Consider the following 18,467-nt stretch of genomic DNA (forward strand, 5'->3'; position numbering starts at 1 on the left):
AAAGCCTCCAGGCTCCAAAACAGGAGGGGAAATGCACCAAATGTGGCAAAGAAAAACACTGAACAAGAATGGATTGTTCTTCATTGTCAAATCGGATGCACTATTTTTGGATCCAGTTTAGCAGCGAGGAGATTTGGATTAATGACTACAGCTCAACCCCGTTATAACGCGATCCGTTACAACGCAAATCCGCTTAAAACGCGATGCAAGCGTGGCTCCCAATTTTCGTATTTAAGAATACTTTACAACACGATTATAGGTATCTTAAATACTTTATTGTACAATGCATGCAATTGTACATTATTTCTAATGCGATCCGCTTATAACGCGATTCTTTGGACCCCAAGCACAGCGTTATAAGAGGGTTGAGCTGTACCTTTTTATCTCTCAATAATAAAATAAAGGGGTTTGGTAGTCAAACACTACAAAACTGGGGAAAAATTGCTAGAAAATAAAGACAACATCAGATTTATCCATGAAAAGGAATTAAATAGATAGTATCTTTCTCTATATCGCGTATGATTTTTTTGTACTGGCTTTGCCCAGTCTTGCAGCCTTCAAAACGTTTTAATACAAAAATACCTGTTTCTAAAATGTTGCTGAGAATTACCATTTATTTTGGAGCAATGACACTATGTCATTTTGACATTTGCAACCTTATGGGATAGATCCTCAGAGCTCCGGTAATTTTGACCTAATAATGTTACGTTCCCGAAATAGGGAACCGGCATTATTTTTCTTATTATTAACGGGGATCCTCAAGCTAATAAGAGGCAAAAATAACATCCTTTCTACAAAGCAGTAGCGCTGCTAACTGTGATTTGCATGTCTCAGAGCCACGTGCTCTAATACACTGTACATGCGCATTGGTCAAACTTTAAGGCGCGTTAAGGCGGCGCTATTAATTGAGATTTTCATGTGCGTTACCAAAAGCTAATTCAAATCATATTATAATATTGAGAAATGTATGATTTTTATACTTAACCTTTTCCCTTAATTATAAATGCAATAATGACTGTATACAGTGTGGGTGTACAATAATCTATATCAATACAAGATTATATATTTTATTATACTTCAACAATATTATGTCATATATCATTTTTATTAATATACAATTAAAATAAATGCAGACAGGACATCCTTTATTTCTTTTAATTGTACATGAATAAAAATGAATTTATATTGTTGAGTTAGGTATGGATATACATTATTGTACAACCATACTTTATACAGTCATTATTACATTATATACCATATTAGTCCACACAAACATATCACTAATCACTAAAAATCATAATAACGTTGATGATGTGTTTCAGACATTTATATGATCCATAATATATATCTTTGTATGACACGTGTAACGTTTTGTAATGAAAGGGTTAAGTCGTTACATTCCTTTGAGGCTATTCCAAGAAATAACTGAATGATGCTCAGTGTCTGGATGTGAGTAAGGCCAGCTTATGGAAGGTGCTAGATATCGTTGTGTTATTATCATGCGCTAACAGGTCTGAGGATCTCTGTTGCTAGATAAACTGCTCATTACCATATGATTTGCATATGAGTTAGCGTTAAGTCCATTAACATGCATCAATTCATTATCTTTATGGCAAATGCCAGGACATCGTAGAGCTAAACACCTTTGGGGTTATGCGTTACAGATAATGTTACGTTAAATTGAGATAACGGAACGTTAAAAAAAATTAGCGACCTTCTGAGGATCTACACCTTAGATAAATATTATTTACTTGTACATAAATATACAGAAAGCCTATATAGCATGGGTTCACTTGGTCCCCTTTTGCCCTGCCTTGGCCACTCATCTTCCAATCTACTGTGGAGGGGCTTGGGTACCGCTGGAGGTTGCGGGGAAGGCAGGGACAGGGCCGGTAGACGCAAGGGGAACTGTGGAAGCAGAGGAGGCGATCGAGTCGCCGGTGGCACCAGTTGCAAGGCGCCGCCATGTTTGAATGGGTCGCACATGCGCAGGGACACTTGCACATGCGCAGAAGCATTAGACAGTCCGGCGGCCATTAAGGAGCTTTGCGCATGCGCAGAAGGTAGCGCAAGCAGAGGCCAGTGCAGGAAAGGTTCCCGGGGGGACTACAATCCCCAGCAGCCATTGGGGTTGCAGGTCACGTGGGCGCGCACAACCAATAGGGCTGCAGCAATCCCCTGCTCACCAAAAATATAAATTTCGCGGGCAAAAGACAGGCTAGTGAGTCGGAGCTGGGACAAGGAAGGGGTAGGTTGTGTGTGCAGGGGTCTGTGGCTCCTGCACTAGGCCAGAAACCCCCCATTAGGCCCCAGCTAGGCCACGACTCCCCTCAGCTTGTGGTTGCTGCAGGGACAGGCCCATAGATAGGGACACTGCCCCTGTAGCATTATAGTGAGGGACACAGCCGGGACGCAGCTGCATCCTGGCCTCAGGTGCTTTGGGACCAGAAACCTGCCACCAAGAGACTCTCCATGATGGCGCCATCCACGCGAGACACCACCCAACCCGGAGACTTTGCGGAGGACCTCATGGATCTGTGGATCTGATCTTCATCATCTGCGCGCCCGGGTGTGGACACACCCAGCACGTACCTTTATCCAGCAAGTGCACCAACTCAACACTTTAGTGGGGGCAGAGCTGTCTCACACATTTGGGTGGGTTGGGTCTTGGGGACACTGGGAAGGTTCGGTGTCCAAGAGCACCTCAGCACCTTGGGGACAGTCTACCCTACAGGGTGTGGACACAGTGTTGTGGGAGCTCTGTGATAGGTTACGGCCGTGCGTGACTTGGTGGGTAGGCTGCACATCAGTATTTTTCGCTAATAGAAAACGTGTTCTGCGTGACCCAGTGTGTACTCTTTATTATGTGTCCTGTAACAGGTTTATTCTACATATAGAATACCGTACAGATGGAGGCGCTACCGAGCACCGATCCAGGTGCGCCCCAGGTTCCCAGCAGCGGAGGCTCAGGACTCTTGTGAGCCGCAGGTATTGCACCACACATACGCTGTAGCTACACATCTCCCAAGATGGTGGGTGAAAGTGTGTTACACCTATACCGTACCATGGCTCTTCAACTGGCGGCTCACGTGTCAAAGTGCCTTGATGTGGCCCTTGAACTTTCTCTGCTTGCTAATTTAATTACAATTGCTGATGCAGCAAAGTAATTTTTAACACTGGAACACACTTGTAACTTAAGGTAATGGAAATGTATATGTGACAGATGTTATACATGCTTGCAAAATGTTGAAATATTATAATTAATCAATAGGAAAATGTAATTACAATAAGCTTATAGCAATTCTAGTGATACTTTTTGACTGATCTGGCACCTTTAGAAAACTAGTTTAAGAGCCCTGGCCTATACTAGTCATAATACAAGCTACTTTTTTTTTAAATTGGGCCCTGCTCATTTTAATTCATCATTTACAGAGTGGTTGTACAAAGAGATAGGAGAAGTTACAGTTACATATTTTAATGGAATGTATTAGACTTGGCATCTAGGACTGTCATTCGTCTCTAATTTCCATGCATAAAAATAATAATTCTGCAGTGTGCATCTAAAACAACAAAAAGAATGATTCCTGCGCTCCTACCAATTAGGCTAAGATAAAATAATATTCTCATGAAAAAGGGTATTTGGTTAAACCCTTTGGCCAAAGCATTTGTAAGCCTGCATGTCACGTCAAGACAACCCGTTTAATGCAGGTACCTACACTATACTGTATATACATGTAATAATTGTCCCATGGACTAGTGAACCTGTCAACCTTACACATTCACCCACCATTCAATGGAGGGTGATGTCCAGACTGACACTGGGGTCTATAATACCTGCACTAATTGGAGAATTGGTAGGGGCTCAGTAGCTGCTATATAAAGCAGATGAGCCGATGTATATATGTAAGTTGTATTATATTCACACCAGGGAATATGTGCACCCCGTTTACCTTTATAGCAAAGGTAAGTATGATACTGGCTTTATCCAGATTTTAATTGCACTGCTCATGCTTTATTTAACCCCTTTTAGGGCTTTAACACTTTTTTCACTAGTCCATGGGACAATTATTACATGTATATACAGTATAGTGTAGGTACCTGCATTAAACGGGTTGTCTTGACGTGACATGCAGGCTTACAAATGCTTTGGCCAAAGGGTTTAACCAAATACCCCTTTTCATGAGAATATTATTTTATCTTAGCCTAATTGGTAGGAGCGCAGGAATCGTTCTTTTTGTTTTTCTATATGTAAGGCCTATCTTTTTACCTGCAGCAAACTTCTATAGGAAGGAGCGCGGTATTATGTACAGTTTCTCATCTAAAACAACGGTATAAACTGTAATAAAGTGACCAACATTTCTTTACCTCTTCAGTACCAGAAGTCCCATGGTACTGCAGTGCTCCCGAACCTCTGGAATCCAGACCACGTGAACATGCGAACATGTGATTCCGGCTGACCCATGTGAAAGGTCTTTGCCTCATGGCCCTTGGGGTGTGGGTCCTTGTTTGCAAATCTGACAGTGCCGGTCATAATGTTCTCCTGTACAATAATTTTGTCCGGAACATTGAAATATTTTGAGCCCCAGGAAGTGGGGGTTCATTCATAAAACCATCCATTTTGAAGTTCAGACCATTAGTTTGGTTACTTTATATTAAATTAGCAGTCCCATTTTGCTTTTTGGGAGTGGGAACTGCAGTTTTAAGATGGATTGTACCTCTATGGTATGTGAGGTAAAGACTAGAGATGGGCGAATCCACCCAAATCCGTTTCCTGGATTTTCTCGCATTCCCCCCCCAAATCTGATTTGTGGTGTAAAATCCGCAAACGGATTTGGTTGATTTGAATCCGAGTGAATTCATTAAAAAAAAAACGCCATTGGCTACAAACAAGAATCCGCCAACGGAGTCTTCAACATCTGTCTGCGGGCTGCGGAATCCACGGAGTATATTGGTAATAATAACAAAAACTCCGCAAAACGCGTATCGCTCTTTTTGAGATTTATCCGCCGAAATCCGAGGACCAAAGGAACCGGCCGATCCGCTGCGGATCCAAATCCGCCCCCCAAAATGTGCCCATCTCTAGTAAAGGCTTAATTCTATAGAAGATTTTCTTACAATTACAATATTTTTTCAATAAACATGTGCTCACCATTGCAATGCTGTGAAGCAACATGTATTTGGTCTTAATTTGAAACCATCACGGCATATCTTATCTGCGGCTTAATGTTGTACCTGGTGCAGCAAGGTCCCTGGCACACCAGAGGCTCCTATGACTAACCACGTATATCTTGGGCTCTTGGTCATTTTTTTAGGGGCTGATCAGGGTAACTGCATCTGTTAACAAAATGGGTACAGAACACACTTTTATTTTTTCATCAGTAAGGAAAAAAATATAACAGCCATAAATATATATTTATTTTTAATGACACATCTCGTAGGTGGATAAAAAAGTTGAAATCCAATAAAACAGCAATTTCAAAATTCTAAGTGGAGGACTTAAAAGGATCATCAAGGATAAGGGCATTATCCTGACTTATAGAGCTCCCATTTACATTACCTTTTGTACGGTCATTGCTATTGACATGATCATCTCACTGTCTTATTGCCTCTTTTAAGGATTTCAAACATAGTTGTAAAAAAAAAAAAAAAAAACCAACATATCTGGCCTATATATTATTTTACAGAGTTTAAAAAGAAACTCAGTGTTAACTTCCTATCAAATACAAGGGTGTATTACCTATAAGAACACAGCAGCAATTATATGGACCATAATGATTATATGGGGTAGATAGAATTTGCCTTAGTCTGCATTCTAAAGTCACTTTTTAAATACAAAGCAGAAGCTGCAAGGATTAGTTTAAACCCAAATAAATCCATAATTCTAAGGCATCTGTTTAATGAAAACTCAATTCATCAAAAAAAAAAAAAGTACAAAAACTGGAATAGATTAGAGTTTAATGGGAGAATAACAACTCCTATTAAACTAGTTGTACAAATGTAAAGCCCCTATGTTTAATGGGTTTTCAGATTCAAGCTTCCAAACCACACAGCAAATTCCAAAGAATATATACTGGTGTTGCTAGGTACTAGAAAGAAGGCTTTAGCTAGCAAAGAAAGAATAATATAGAATAAGGATTACGACAGAGCTGTAGACCATTGTTCAAAAACAAAATTCACAACCTTGGCATGCTGTACTTTAGACGTTACTCAATAATTATTTCACATGATATTCCTGCAAAATGGAAAATTAATGGACAATTATCAGTGAAGTTATATCATCCAGATAAAAAAGACAAATTAACTTTTTTGCCCAATAAAGGAATCGTGGGCACTCACTGTCTGAAACGAGAAGTGTGGAGTCTAATTAAGTGCTAGCACGGGTGGATTGTTGATCCGAAAGCTTCTCCATGTATGATCAGATTTAAATAGAACCTACAGCACTCAAAAAACGAAATTGAAGAGAATGAATTTGTCGGCTATCTCTGCAATTTCCTTTTGGAGTGCTGCAGGTTCTATTTGACCATACTTAATACTGCACAGTCTTCTACTATGGGCAGGGCCGCAGGCAACTTTCCCGGGGTCAAGGATGAAAATTTCCACCCGGGCCCCCCAACCACATGTTGGCAGCCTTGCGAGAAACCCGCTCCCCCCGTTTTCTCTTACACTCCCCCTTTTCTGACACACACACCTCACTCCCACCCCATCACCCATCCCCCCTTTATTATAATATACAATAATATATACAGTCATGTGAAAAAGAAAGTACACCCTCTTTGAATTCCATGGTTTTACATATCAGGACATAATAACAATCATCTGTTCCTTAACAGGTCTAAAAATTAGGTAAATACAACCTGAGATAAACAACAACACATGACATATTACACTGTGTTATAATTTATTTAACAAAAATAAAGCCAAAATGGAGAAGCCATGTGTGAAAAACTAAGTACACCCTTACTGCTTCCATAGGAATTAAGATGCTAAGTAGCAGACATGTGCTGCTAATCAAAATGCCCTTGACATCAGCAAGTTTGACCACCTTTACAAAAGCTGAAGTTTTAGCAGTTTGCTGGTCTGGAGCATTCAGATGTGTTAACACAATGCCAAGGAGGAAAGACCTCAGCAATGATCATAGAGATGCAATTGTTGCTGCCCATCAATCTGGGAAGGGTTATAAGGTCATTTCCAAACAATTTAAAATCCATCATTCTACAGTGAGAAAGATTATTAAAAAGTGGAAAACATTCAAGACAGTTGCCAATCTACACAGGAGTGGACATCCCAGCAAATTCACCCCAAGGTCAGACCGTGCAATGCTCAGAGAAATTGCAAAATACCCAAGAGTTACATCTCAAACTCTATATGCCTCAGTTAGCATGTTAAATGTTAAAGTTCATGACAGTACAATTAGAAAAAGACTGAACAAGTATGGTTTGTTTAGAAGGGTTGCCAGGAGAAAGCCTCTTCTCTCTAAAAAGAACATGGCAGCACGGCTTAGGTTTGCAAAGTTACCTCTGAACAAACCACAAGACTTCTGGAATAATGTCCTTTGGACAGACGAGACCAAAGTGAAGATGTTTGGCCATAATGCACAGCGCCACGTTTGACGAAAACCAAACACAGAATATCAGCACAAACACCTCATACCAACTGTCAAGCACGGTGGTGGAGCGGTGATGATTTGGGCTTGTTTTTGCAGCCACAGGACCTAGAAACCTTGCAGTCATTGAGTCGACCATGAACTCCTCTGTATACCAAAGTATTCTAGAGTCAAATGTGAGGCCATCTGTCCGACAGCTAAAGCTTGCAATGGCCCTGTGAAAGTCCAGACCTCAACCCGATTGAAATGCTGTGACGGGACCTTAAGAGAGCTGTGTATATACAAATGCCCACAAACCTCAATGAATTGAAGCAACGTTGTAAAGAAGAGTGGGCCAAAATTCCTCCACAACGATGTGAGAGACTGATAAAATCATACCGAAAATGACTACTTCCAGTTATTGCTGCTAAAGGTGGTTCTACAAGCTATTGAATCATAAGGTGTACTTAGTCTTTCACACATGGTTTCTCCATTTTGGCTTTATTTATGTTAAATAAATCATGACACGGTGTAATATGTCATGTGTTGTTATTTATCTGAGGTTGTATTTACCTAATTTTAAGACCTGCTAAGGAACAGATGATTGTTATTGTGTCCTGATATGTAAAACCATGGAATTCAAAGAGGGTGTTCTTTCTTTTTCACATGACTGTATTACATATATATTTATATATATATAACGTTGTCCGCCCCCCCACTCCCAATCGCAGATAGGGGCCATTAAAGGGTGTATGTGGTGCATATATGCTGGTAACAAGAGGGCTGTGTCGTCCACGATAACTTTGAGACACAGGAACAGGCATCTGGGATTCATACCCCACATGATACTGAGCAGTGGAGTGCCTCCATCTGCCGCAGGCTCCATGGATGTGGAAATGATCTCCCACGGTAGAACTTGTACCCCTCCCTCCCCAGTTTTTTCTCATACCAGGCTGGAGGTAGATTTCAAACAGGAATGTTTATTTCTACACACTTTGCAGTAACACAACAGCTACGCAGCAGTCTTCTGCCAGATACAGTCTCCTTAGATCAGCTTTCACTGGAGATGGTCCCTAGACCGTCACTACAGGCCACGGGCACCCGCAGCATCCTAACTCTTCCCCACCACTCTAGCGGAGGCAGAGGTATTGGTTCACACTCCCTCCTCCCCGCAGGGAAGAGCACATGGGAAGGCCCCAATCTCAGGCTCCCAGTCGTGTGACCTGCCTTCCTCATAGGGAAGGACAAACCTCCACATTTAGGGCGGTCCTGCCCTTAAGTACAGCTAGAAGGCGGGCACCCCATTTGTGCTAGCTACAACAGGGTGTGCCACCCCCTTCTGTCACTCAAGTGAAGTACCAAAGGTGAAGGGGAAAACCCCATACCAACTACTGGCAAACCTGGGTAGAAGTACCAGGTTTACTGCCAGCCCATTGGGTAGAAGAGTAGCCAGGGCTACCCTGATATATATATCAGTCTAGGTCAGTCCTACATATAAATATATATATATATATTTATATGTAGGACTGACCTAGAGTTTAGCAAGCATCTGACTAACCGGAGGCAGAGGCAGGGAGGATGGCCTGAAGATCACCGGGCTGTCGGAGAGAGAAAGGAGTGTGTTGATGTGGAGCGAGGAGTCAGTGGAGTTCTTTTGCGGCTGACCCTGCAGAGACATAGCGCTAGAGAAGAATATTGCGGAGCAGGTGAGTCCGCCGGTAAGAACTATCCGCATCCGGGGGGGTGAGTACGTAGCCACACAGGTCTGATCTTTGTTGGAGCGGAGGTGACGAGGGTCATGAAGGGCCCAAAAGGTCTAATGGGTCCTAACTAATCTCAGAACTCTTTCACAGTTTTGGATTTTCCCCTAAATGCGTCCCTTCGCGTGAGTGTCAATCCCTGGCGGCCTGACAAAGACTAAAGGCATAAAGACACTAGATAAAGGGACACAGCTGTCGGATGGACTGAACTCTGAGATCTATATATAGAAGGGGCCCCCCATAAGACCAAACTGATCATACGTGATTTCACATTTGAATATCCATAAAGGATGTAGGATAATAAGTCTTGAGACTGTACAGAACGGTGCATACCGCAAGTTAAAGTCTTGTCCAATGTTTCCCATACCTGGCTCTTTCTATCTCTGTTTTCTGGGAGGCTATTAGTACTTGTGCAACTGCCCAAATACAGGCGAGGGGCCTGGATGGCGTCACTGGCGACTCTAATGAGCTAGAAGGCTTAAGGTGCGGGAGGTTCCTAAGATTAAGAAAGGGAACAGCTTGATACATAGTAGTTGCTGCTAGAGAAAGCCAGGAATTAACATAGCCATGTAATAAAAGAATAGTAAAGCAACACAATACAATATGAGCCACAGTCCCTACTGTGACTTCATATAAGGGACAGGTTATGCTGATATAGCACAAAATACGTAATGTAATACGTAGCACAAAATACGTAATGTATTGTATATTGTAATGTAATGTATAGCACAAAATACGTAATGTATTCATTAGCTGCACAACAGCTACACCTGTTCTTGGAAGCCTTAGACCTATCACGGCTGCCGTGGGGGCCGCGCCCCCACTCCACCCCCTTAGAGGCTGGCTGATCCTGCCTATATATGGTCACCAATGTCACAGGAACATTGGCTGAGCATAGATTCTTGTTACCTGTGTTCACCCTTGCTGTTCCTGCCTTGTTCCTGTCCTGTTGCTTTGTTCCAGTTGATCTTCTGTGTACCGAACCGGCATGCTTTGACTACCCCAACCTCTGGCTCCTGATCTTGGCTATCTCTGACTCCTCGCTCCTCTCTAATCCTGAACTCGGCATTGTACTGTACCTTGACCACTCTCCAACCCTGACCTCGGCAAAAGTACCTTCTACGCTCTGGATATTTCCTACGGTGAACTCGCCAAGTATAAAGACTACTCTGATCTCTACATCCCTGACATCCCTGACTCCGGACGTGGCCCCCGTGCCTGTGGCTGGTGTTTGTTACTACTCCCATCTCAGTACCGGGGTCTCGTCTTGTTTGTGGTGAGCACAACGTGACAGTATCTGACGATCGCCAATAATATGCCCCATGTGTAATTTTTCAGAGCTCTGAAAGGGATGACTAAGGGTTATGTCATATTTGCAGGCAATTTAAATATGGCCCTGAACCCAAAGTTGGATAGATCAGGACAAAATAGGGACAGAAGAAAAGAAAGACCAGAAGCACAGCTCAAGGGTCTAAAAGAGAACAACTGGTGGATATTTGGCGAGAACTCCATCCCAACGAATGGGACTATTCATTCTTCTCCCACCCCCATTCCAGCTATAGCAGAATTGATTACTTCCTTAAAATCTCCCATGCTGGGATCCATGATATTTCATGGTCAGATCATGCACCAATTGAGCTACTGTGCACGGAGATTAACCCATACAGACCTGGAGCAATTGAAAACTAAATGAATCAATTATTAAAATCCCTAAAGTTTTCCAAACAATCAATAAAGAGATTGAACAATTTTTTTCGGTTAAACGAGGGCAGTGTAAACTCCTAAACAATTTTGTGGGAAGGACATAAGGCTGCTCTCTGGGGGTCCCTAATTAGCATAGCTACATGGCGAAAGAGAGAGACAAATTAAAAGTTAGTTTTACTCCAAACCAAGTTGGAAGCGCTGGCCGATAAGCATAAACATGACGGCAGATCAGAAACATTGAAGGAGCTGAAAGATGCTACAATTGAGTTAAACATGCTCCTGACCTCCCAGGCTGAGAAGACTTTGAGTTGGTCTAAGAGGAAATTTTATGAAAAAGCAAACAAGCCAGATACCTTGCCAGCAAACAAAATTAAGAATAGACAACCAAATTATAACATCAGGCTATCAGACTGAAATCAGGAGTAATGACATCAAATCCTAAACTAATCGTAGAAGAATTAAAAAAAAAAAATCTATTAAAATCTATACAGTGGTGGGAAAGTCACCCATATCAATAATACCAAACAGGCCCTACAGGACTTCCTAGCGGACTCAAAGGTCCCAAGATTGAGTAGAAAGGAGAGAGAGGCTGGCAGGTAATTTCACATTGGAGGAACTGCTCCAGGTCATAAAAAAATGAAACCCTCGAAGACCCCGGGCCCAGACGGGTTCTCTAATTTATACTATAAGAAATTTAGTGCCATCCTAGCCCCCACCTACTCTGGATGTTCAATGCAGTGCTAGCAGGTGCCTCATTCCCAGACCAGATGTTCCAAGTGTGTATTTCTCTAATTTACAAACCAGGGAAAAACCCATTTGACTGTAAAAGCGACAGACCTCAATCCCTAATAAATTCAGATGTTAAAATTTATGCTAAACTATTGGCCAACCGATTAAGCCATATCCTGCCAGATCAAGTTAGTTTTACAGAGCTAGACAAGCGGCAGATAATACCACATGAATTATTGATCTGATAGAAATAGCCAATTCCAAAAAGATACAAGTTATGGTTCTGAGTCTGTACGCAGAAAACGCCTTGACAGGATAGACTGGACCAACTTAAATGCTACACTGTGGGCGTTCGGTTTTGGGGGTAGAATCTTACAAGCAATCCTAGCACTGCAGCGAGGGTATTACACCAGGGATTCCCAACGGAACAATTTTAAATTAAAAGTGGAACGAGACAGGGATTCCCACTCTCACCCCGGCTATGTGCCCTAAGCATGGAACCCCTGGCAGCACACATTCGGAATAACCCAGATATATCGGGTATACAAATTAACCAACAGGTACATGAAGTAGCGTTGTACGCAGATGATGTCTTCTTAACGATATCTAGACCTCTCACCTCCCTCCCTAATATATTTGACCAACTGGGAAAGTTCAATAGAATTTCAGACTTCAGAATTAACCAAACGAAATCGGAAGCTCTAAATATAAATCTCTCAAAAGTGATGGAAAAACTGATAGCCATTAACTTTAAATGGCAACATACTGCTATCAAATATTTAGGAATATTTATCACCAGCAAGTATTATATCCCCTCTAAGGCTAATTTCCCCAAATTCCTCCAAACTTTACGAGAAGACATCAGAGTATGCTCAACATACAATATTTCGTGGATTGGCAAGATTCACTGTATTAAGATGAATCTGCTCCCACGCATTCTTTATCTTTTCCAGACCATACCGGTGCCGCTGAAACTGAAGGACATACTCTCACTTCAGTCTCTGATTTCTAAATTTATCTGGGGGCATACAAATCTGAGAGTAAAAACGAAGATTCAAAAGATACCCACACTAACAGGGGGGCTGGCGGTACCTTGCTTGTTATCCTACTACAAAGCGGCACAATTATGACAAATTTCCCAATGGGAGACAACACCCAGCTGGAAGAGGTGGGTAGAATTAGAAAAAAAAATCTGCTCTCCTCTAGAGCTGGATAATCTGATTTGGTACCCAAAATCGGTTTTTAGAACCATCAAAGAACCGCTATCCTCAATGACTAACTCTTAGTTAATTTGGGAGGCCGCCAGATTGAAATACTCCTTGACAACCAGAAATCCATGAATGGCCCCTCTATGGGGTAATCTGAATTTTGCTCCAGGCATGATAGTATATATTTTGCAATTTGGAAGCAGAAGGGATTTAAAAGATTTAGAGATCTGGAGGAGAATAGAAATATCAAAACATTTGAGCAAATTAGATCCGAAAAAAGTGTCCCCCATTCAGAATCCTTTAGATACCTCCAGATCAGAGCATTTTATAACATACATGTTTCCCGCCCCCCATTGCCAAATTTTGAAAAGCTCTGTTTAGTCGAAACAAATACATGTGGACTCACATCGCAAATGTATAGGGGAGTGATCTGTTCAGTCCCCGACTATGCCCAAAAGCTAAGCTACATGTACCAGTGGGTAGCAGACCTGGGAGAGGTACTGGAGGGTGAAGAGTGGGACAAGATATTTGTTTCGGCTCGATATGCGCCACGTTAAGGGAGAACGCATATAAAGTATTAATGTGTTGGTATTTAACTCCGCTAAAATTATCTAGATTCGTCACAGTGCCCGAGACAATGTGGAGAATCAGCTGATCTGGTGCATATGTTGTGGTCTTGTCTTCGGATTACTCCCTTATGGAGGAAATTAAGGATTGGACCTCACAATTCCATTGGACCCCTGGTTGTTCCCATTAAATAGACCAACACAGGTCTGGCCGGGATAAAAAGTAAATTAGTTGTTCACTTTGCAACAGCAACGAGATGCAAGATTACAGCATGGTGGAGACAAAATGATATTCCAACAATTCCTAAAATTTGGAACAGAATTTGGTATGTCTGCCAGATGGAGAAGTTCACAAGTTTAGTTAACGACACTGGCATCAAATTCCAAAAGGTCTGGCTACCATGGCTGGCTCAGACAGACATTCCAGGAGTGAACAGTACCACAATTTCGCTATGATAGCAATAGGTGCGTTCTCAGCTGACGGCAGGGCATTCACAATAGCAGACGACGAGCGGGGCTGAGTGGAAACGTAGAGGTGGACTGGACCGCATGAGAAGCTGAGAGGTAGTGTAGGATCAAGTCATAGGAGTTTACAAAGCAAGGGAAAGTGCTCTCCCCCCCCCCTCCAGAGTGGATTTATGTTTATAAGTTATTATGATTTATATGGCTGTTACTGAACATAATGGATGTCGTGTATTTATGAGTTTCATAAACATCAATACAAATTTTATGTTTAAAAAATAAATAAAATAAAAACTACCTCCTTACCAGTAATAGTTTCCACCCCAAACATGGGGTGGGGCTACTTAAGCCAGAAAAGATCAATGTAAGCACTGCAGCAACTAGATAGAAAAAAAAACTGACTAAGAAAACTAGAGCACCCAGTGCTGCAAAAACAAGCATATAAAGCTGTATTAAGACTTACTGTTTTCAGTACCATAACAAGGCGCAAGATTCCAACTGCGGAAACAGAATTATTTGTGGGGTTTATTTATGTCATTACAATTCAGTATTTGTCCGGCAGATGGAGCACTGATTATCTTTGCCTATGCCTGCGGTGAAAGGCACAATAACTTACTGTAATGTGTTTCTATAAAATATACAATGTAAAAATGTCTCTAGGAATGTCTTGAAATGTCACTCCAGGAATTCCATCACCGCTAGCCAGGAAGAGAGATGTGAAATAAATAAATAAACAAACATTTTATTTGAATTATAATGAATTCCTACTTTTTATGTTTTTGGAAAAGATGAATGAAAGTGTGCATTGGTTAAGCACAGAGTTTTAATGAAAGCAGTGAAAGTGCTAACACTTCTCAAACCATGATACAGAGATTTTTTTTTAAGTGTTAGGGGCATTGGGATAATTTAAATTTGTCTGAAGAACTCACTTAGTCGTAAGAGCAACGAATAGATTTGCCCATGCCTGCCAAAACGTTCCATGTGTTTCTATACAATATACACTGTGACAATGTAGTAATGCCTACTTTAAAACAACTTGGTATTGTGCTGTGTGACCTTGTACTGTAGTTTGCATACTTGAATCAAAAGAAACTACAGTAAAGGTTCTCTCAGACCATTACAATATGGCAACAGAGAAACCATCTTATATCTATGTGGCTATGATATATTTTGCCGTTCAGGAAAGTTCAGATAAGATGCTTATTGTGTATTTCCTGGACATCTATCAGTATATCAGAAGGAAATATCTCTCTCTGAGAACGAAAAATAAGGATGGAAGAATTCTATTCACCACAATGTAAGCATTAATGAGTGCTTTATTAGAATAACGCGAGCGGCATCAGAAGTGGGTTCTGGGCATTACACCCTTCTTGTCTGGGTATGTTTCATCTCGGAAATTTAAAAAGGAGAAAGTGATCAACTCCACATGAGTATATGCAGGACGTCCTGAACAAATCCGAAACTACAACTACATGATCAACTCGTACAACTTCTACATATACCTGCACCCATGGATAGTTAAGTTAAATTCCATTTACATAGAACACGCATGCGCACAAATCAACCACATATGCACTCCTTACAGTTTACATAGAACATGCATGGGAGAGGGAGTGGCTCAGTGAGTAAAGACACTGACTGGCACTGAGTTTGAAGCAGGGGAGCCTGGTTCAATTTCCGGTGTCGGCTCCTTGTGACCTTGGGCAAGTCACTTTATGTTTTTGGTGCCTGAGGCACAGGGAGATAGAGTGTAAGCTCCACGGGGCAGGGACCTGTGCCTGCAAAAATGTCTCTTTAAAGTGCTGCATAAAACTAGCATCGTTATACAAAAACATGTCGCAACCAGCTGCATGAAAAGAAAACCTGCTCACTTGGACAGTGGAGAGGGGCGAGCTTTAAACCCTGGATGGGAGGAGCCACTAACCTCCAAAACAGCTGAGACCAGCTGGACAAAGTTAACAAACACACAGATACCCAGCAAGCTCTCAGAACCCCCCCACCACCACCAGATTACTAATATATATATATATATATATATATATATATATATATATATATATATATATATAATGTGTCAAAAGGAGTGCTACTGGGCGTGGCTAATTGTATAAAACAAGAAATAAAGAACATCTGCTATATATTAAGGACAGTGGAGTCAACTGGGTCAGATCACCACCAGAGTAAGTACTGTAACTGTTTTAGACAGTAGTATACTATTATAGCAGCAAACCATGTACCACTGTGCAATATATTTATTTTTCATTACAGTCTCCGGAGCTGAACTATGTTAATTTCAGCACCATAGACCCCCTGCTTCCAAAGATACTTTCCTCCATAACAGTTCCAGTTTCTCTGTGCTGTTTAAAGCTCCCAGTCACGCGAGCCAATAGGAAGTAGCACCAGATTATGTCACGGCTTCTATTGGCCCGTAACACGACATGGGACATTTAAACGCTGCCATTATGTTAGGCACACAGTTCCCTGTCTGCATACATACCAGAAGTAAGTATCTCTAGAAGTAGGGGTTCTCCGGTGGTCTAGGTCATTTGGTCACGGCCATTTTGCAGTGACCAAATGACAGCTTGCGATTCGCCGCAACTCACACCACCGCCGGGACCTGCAGCCACTGGTCATTTTGCCACTAAGCTTTGAGCATTTTTCGCAGTAATGTATGTTGGAGTAACATTGGAGGACAAAGCAGCATATTGAGTTGTTTAGAGTGTCTAGTTTGCTAATGTGAATTTGGGGTACTGTACCGTATTTGTCCACATAGTCTATAGTTGGCATTAGCATCTAAGGGATGATACAAAAAGAAACTGGGGCGCTCCTTTTGAAACAATTAGAAGGGATCTGTCTGAAACATCCTGGGTCTTTATTCATTGGTATTGCCGAAATATTTTATCATCTTTCATTTTGAGATGGACGTTTGGAATCTCTCATGATGTAACAATGTGGCAAGTATATACCTGGAATATTGATTTATTGCATATCTTTTCCTGCATTAATCTATATAAGAAATATTGTACTATTATTCTTGTCTGGGTATACCTCTTTTATCCTCTATACTTCAGTAAGATTTTGCTTCATTGCTTGTTTTGGATTATTAATCCTTTTTTCCCTTACATTTAGGAGAGATATATATTAATATCTTCTGATTATTATATATACTAATTCTAATTAGGTATTACAGGCATACCCCGCATTAACGTACGCAATGGGACCGGAGCATGTATGTAAAGCGAAAATGTACTTAAAGTGAAGCACTACCTTTTCCCACTTATCGATGCATGTACTGTACTGCAATCGTTATATACGTGCATAACTGATGTAAATAACGCATTTGTAACAGGCTCTATAGTCTCCCCGCTTGCTCACAGCTTCGGTACAGGTAGGGAGCCGGTATTGCTGTTCAGGACGTGATGACAGGCGCATGCGTGAGCTGCCGTTTGCCTATTGGGTGATATGTACTTACTCGCGAGTGTACTTAAAGTGAGTGTACTTAAAGCGGGGTATGCCTGTATATCCTTATATATATCATATATCCTTTGCAATTGCATTTGATTTTAGCAAAATCTTGTTCTGAGTCCAGTATAAGTAAATTTAGGGAATCTTTTTCCAACATCTTTACTTATAATTGTTTTTAATTTTCTACACCAAGGATTGGATGTATCTCCATATTTATTTACATTAACCTTTTTCATTTTTTTATTTTCAACTTATGTAATTGATTTGTATGTCATTTAACTATGTTTAGCATTTGTCTACTGTTTTTGTAAATGGGCACAATAAAGTTTGTTTTGTTGCATTGAACGTCATGACGTGATGACGTTCGTGACGTCATCACGTCAGTCTGTATGTCGCGAATCCGTGGATCACTTCCTGATTCGGTGAACATACATAAAGCAATGCAGCAGGTAAGATTCTTGTACACTTTGATAAAGCCTTTACAGGCGAAACATGTCAGTGTGATTTTTTCCGTTTTTTGTCCTCAATAAGTTCTTTATTTTTCAACCTCTTTGCTTTTTTATCAAGTAGTGCGGCGACTTTTTGGGGGCATTTTTTGACTTCTTACTCTTGAAACATCCTGGATAACTGCGGAAAGGAAGTGATGTCATCTTATTCGAAACTACCACAAACATCTTGCTTCCTGGCAAATCCTGCCCTTACTCCCCTGACAGGAAGTAAGCCTCTCTCTGCCTTTGGACTTTGCTCGTGCAAAGTACTTGTTACCTTGTCTTGTCTGAGCTATGCCTTGCTTTGTTTGGCTTGCTGTCTGTCTTAACCTTGGTACTGAACCTGACTTGCCTGATGCCTGCCTCGACCTCGGAACCGGACCTGACTACCCTTTGCCTGCTGCCTGCCTCGACCTCGGAAATGGACCTGATTACCCTTTGCCTGCCACCTGCCTCGACTCTGGAACCGTATCTGACTACCCTTGCATCCCAGGCCTCTGATC

Source organism: Ascaphus truei, chromosome 3 (genome assembly GCF_040206685.1).
Source record: "Ascaphus truei isolate aAscTru1 chromosome 3, aAscTru1.hap1, whole genome shotgun sequence".
Classification (NCBI taxonomy): Eukaryota; Metazoa; Chordata; class Amphibia; order Anura; family Ascaphidae; genus Ascaphus; species Ascaphus truei.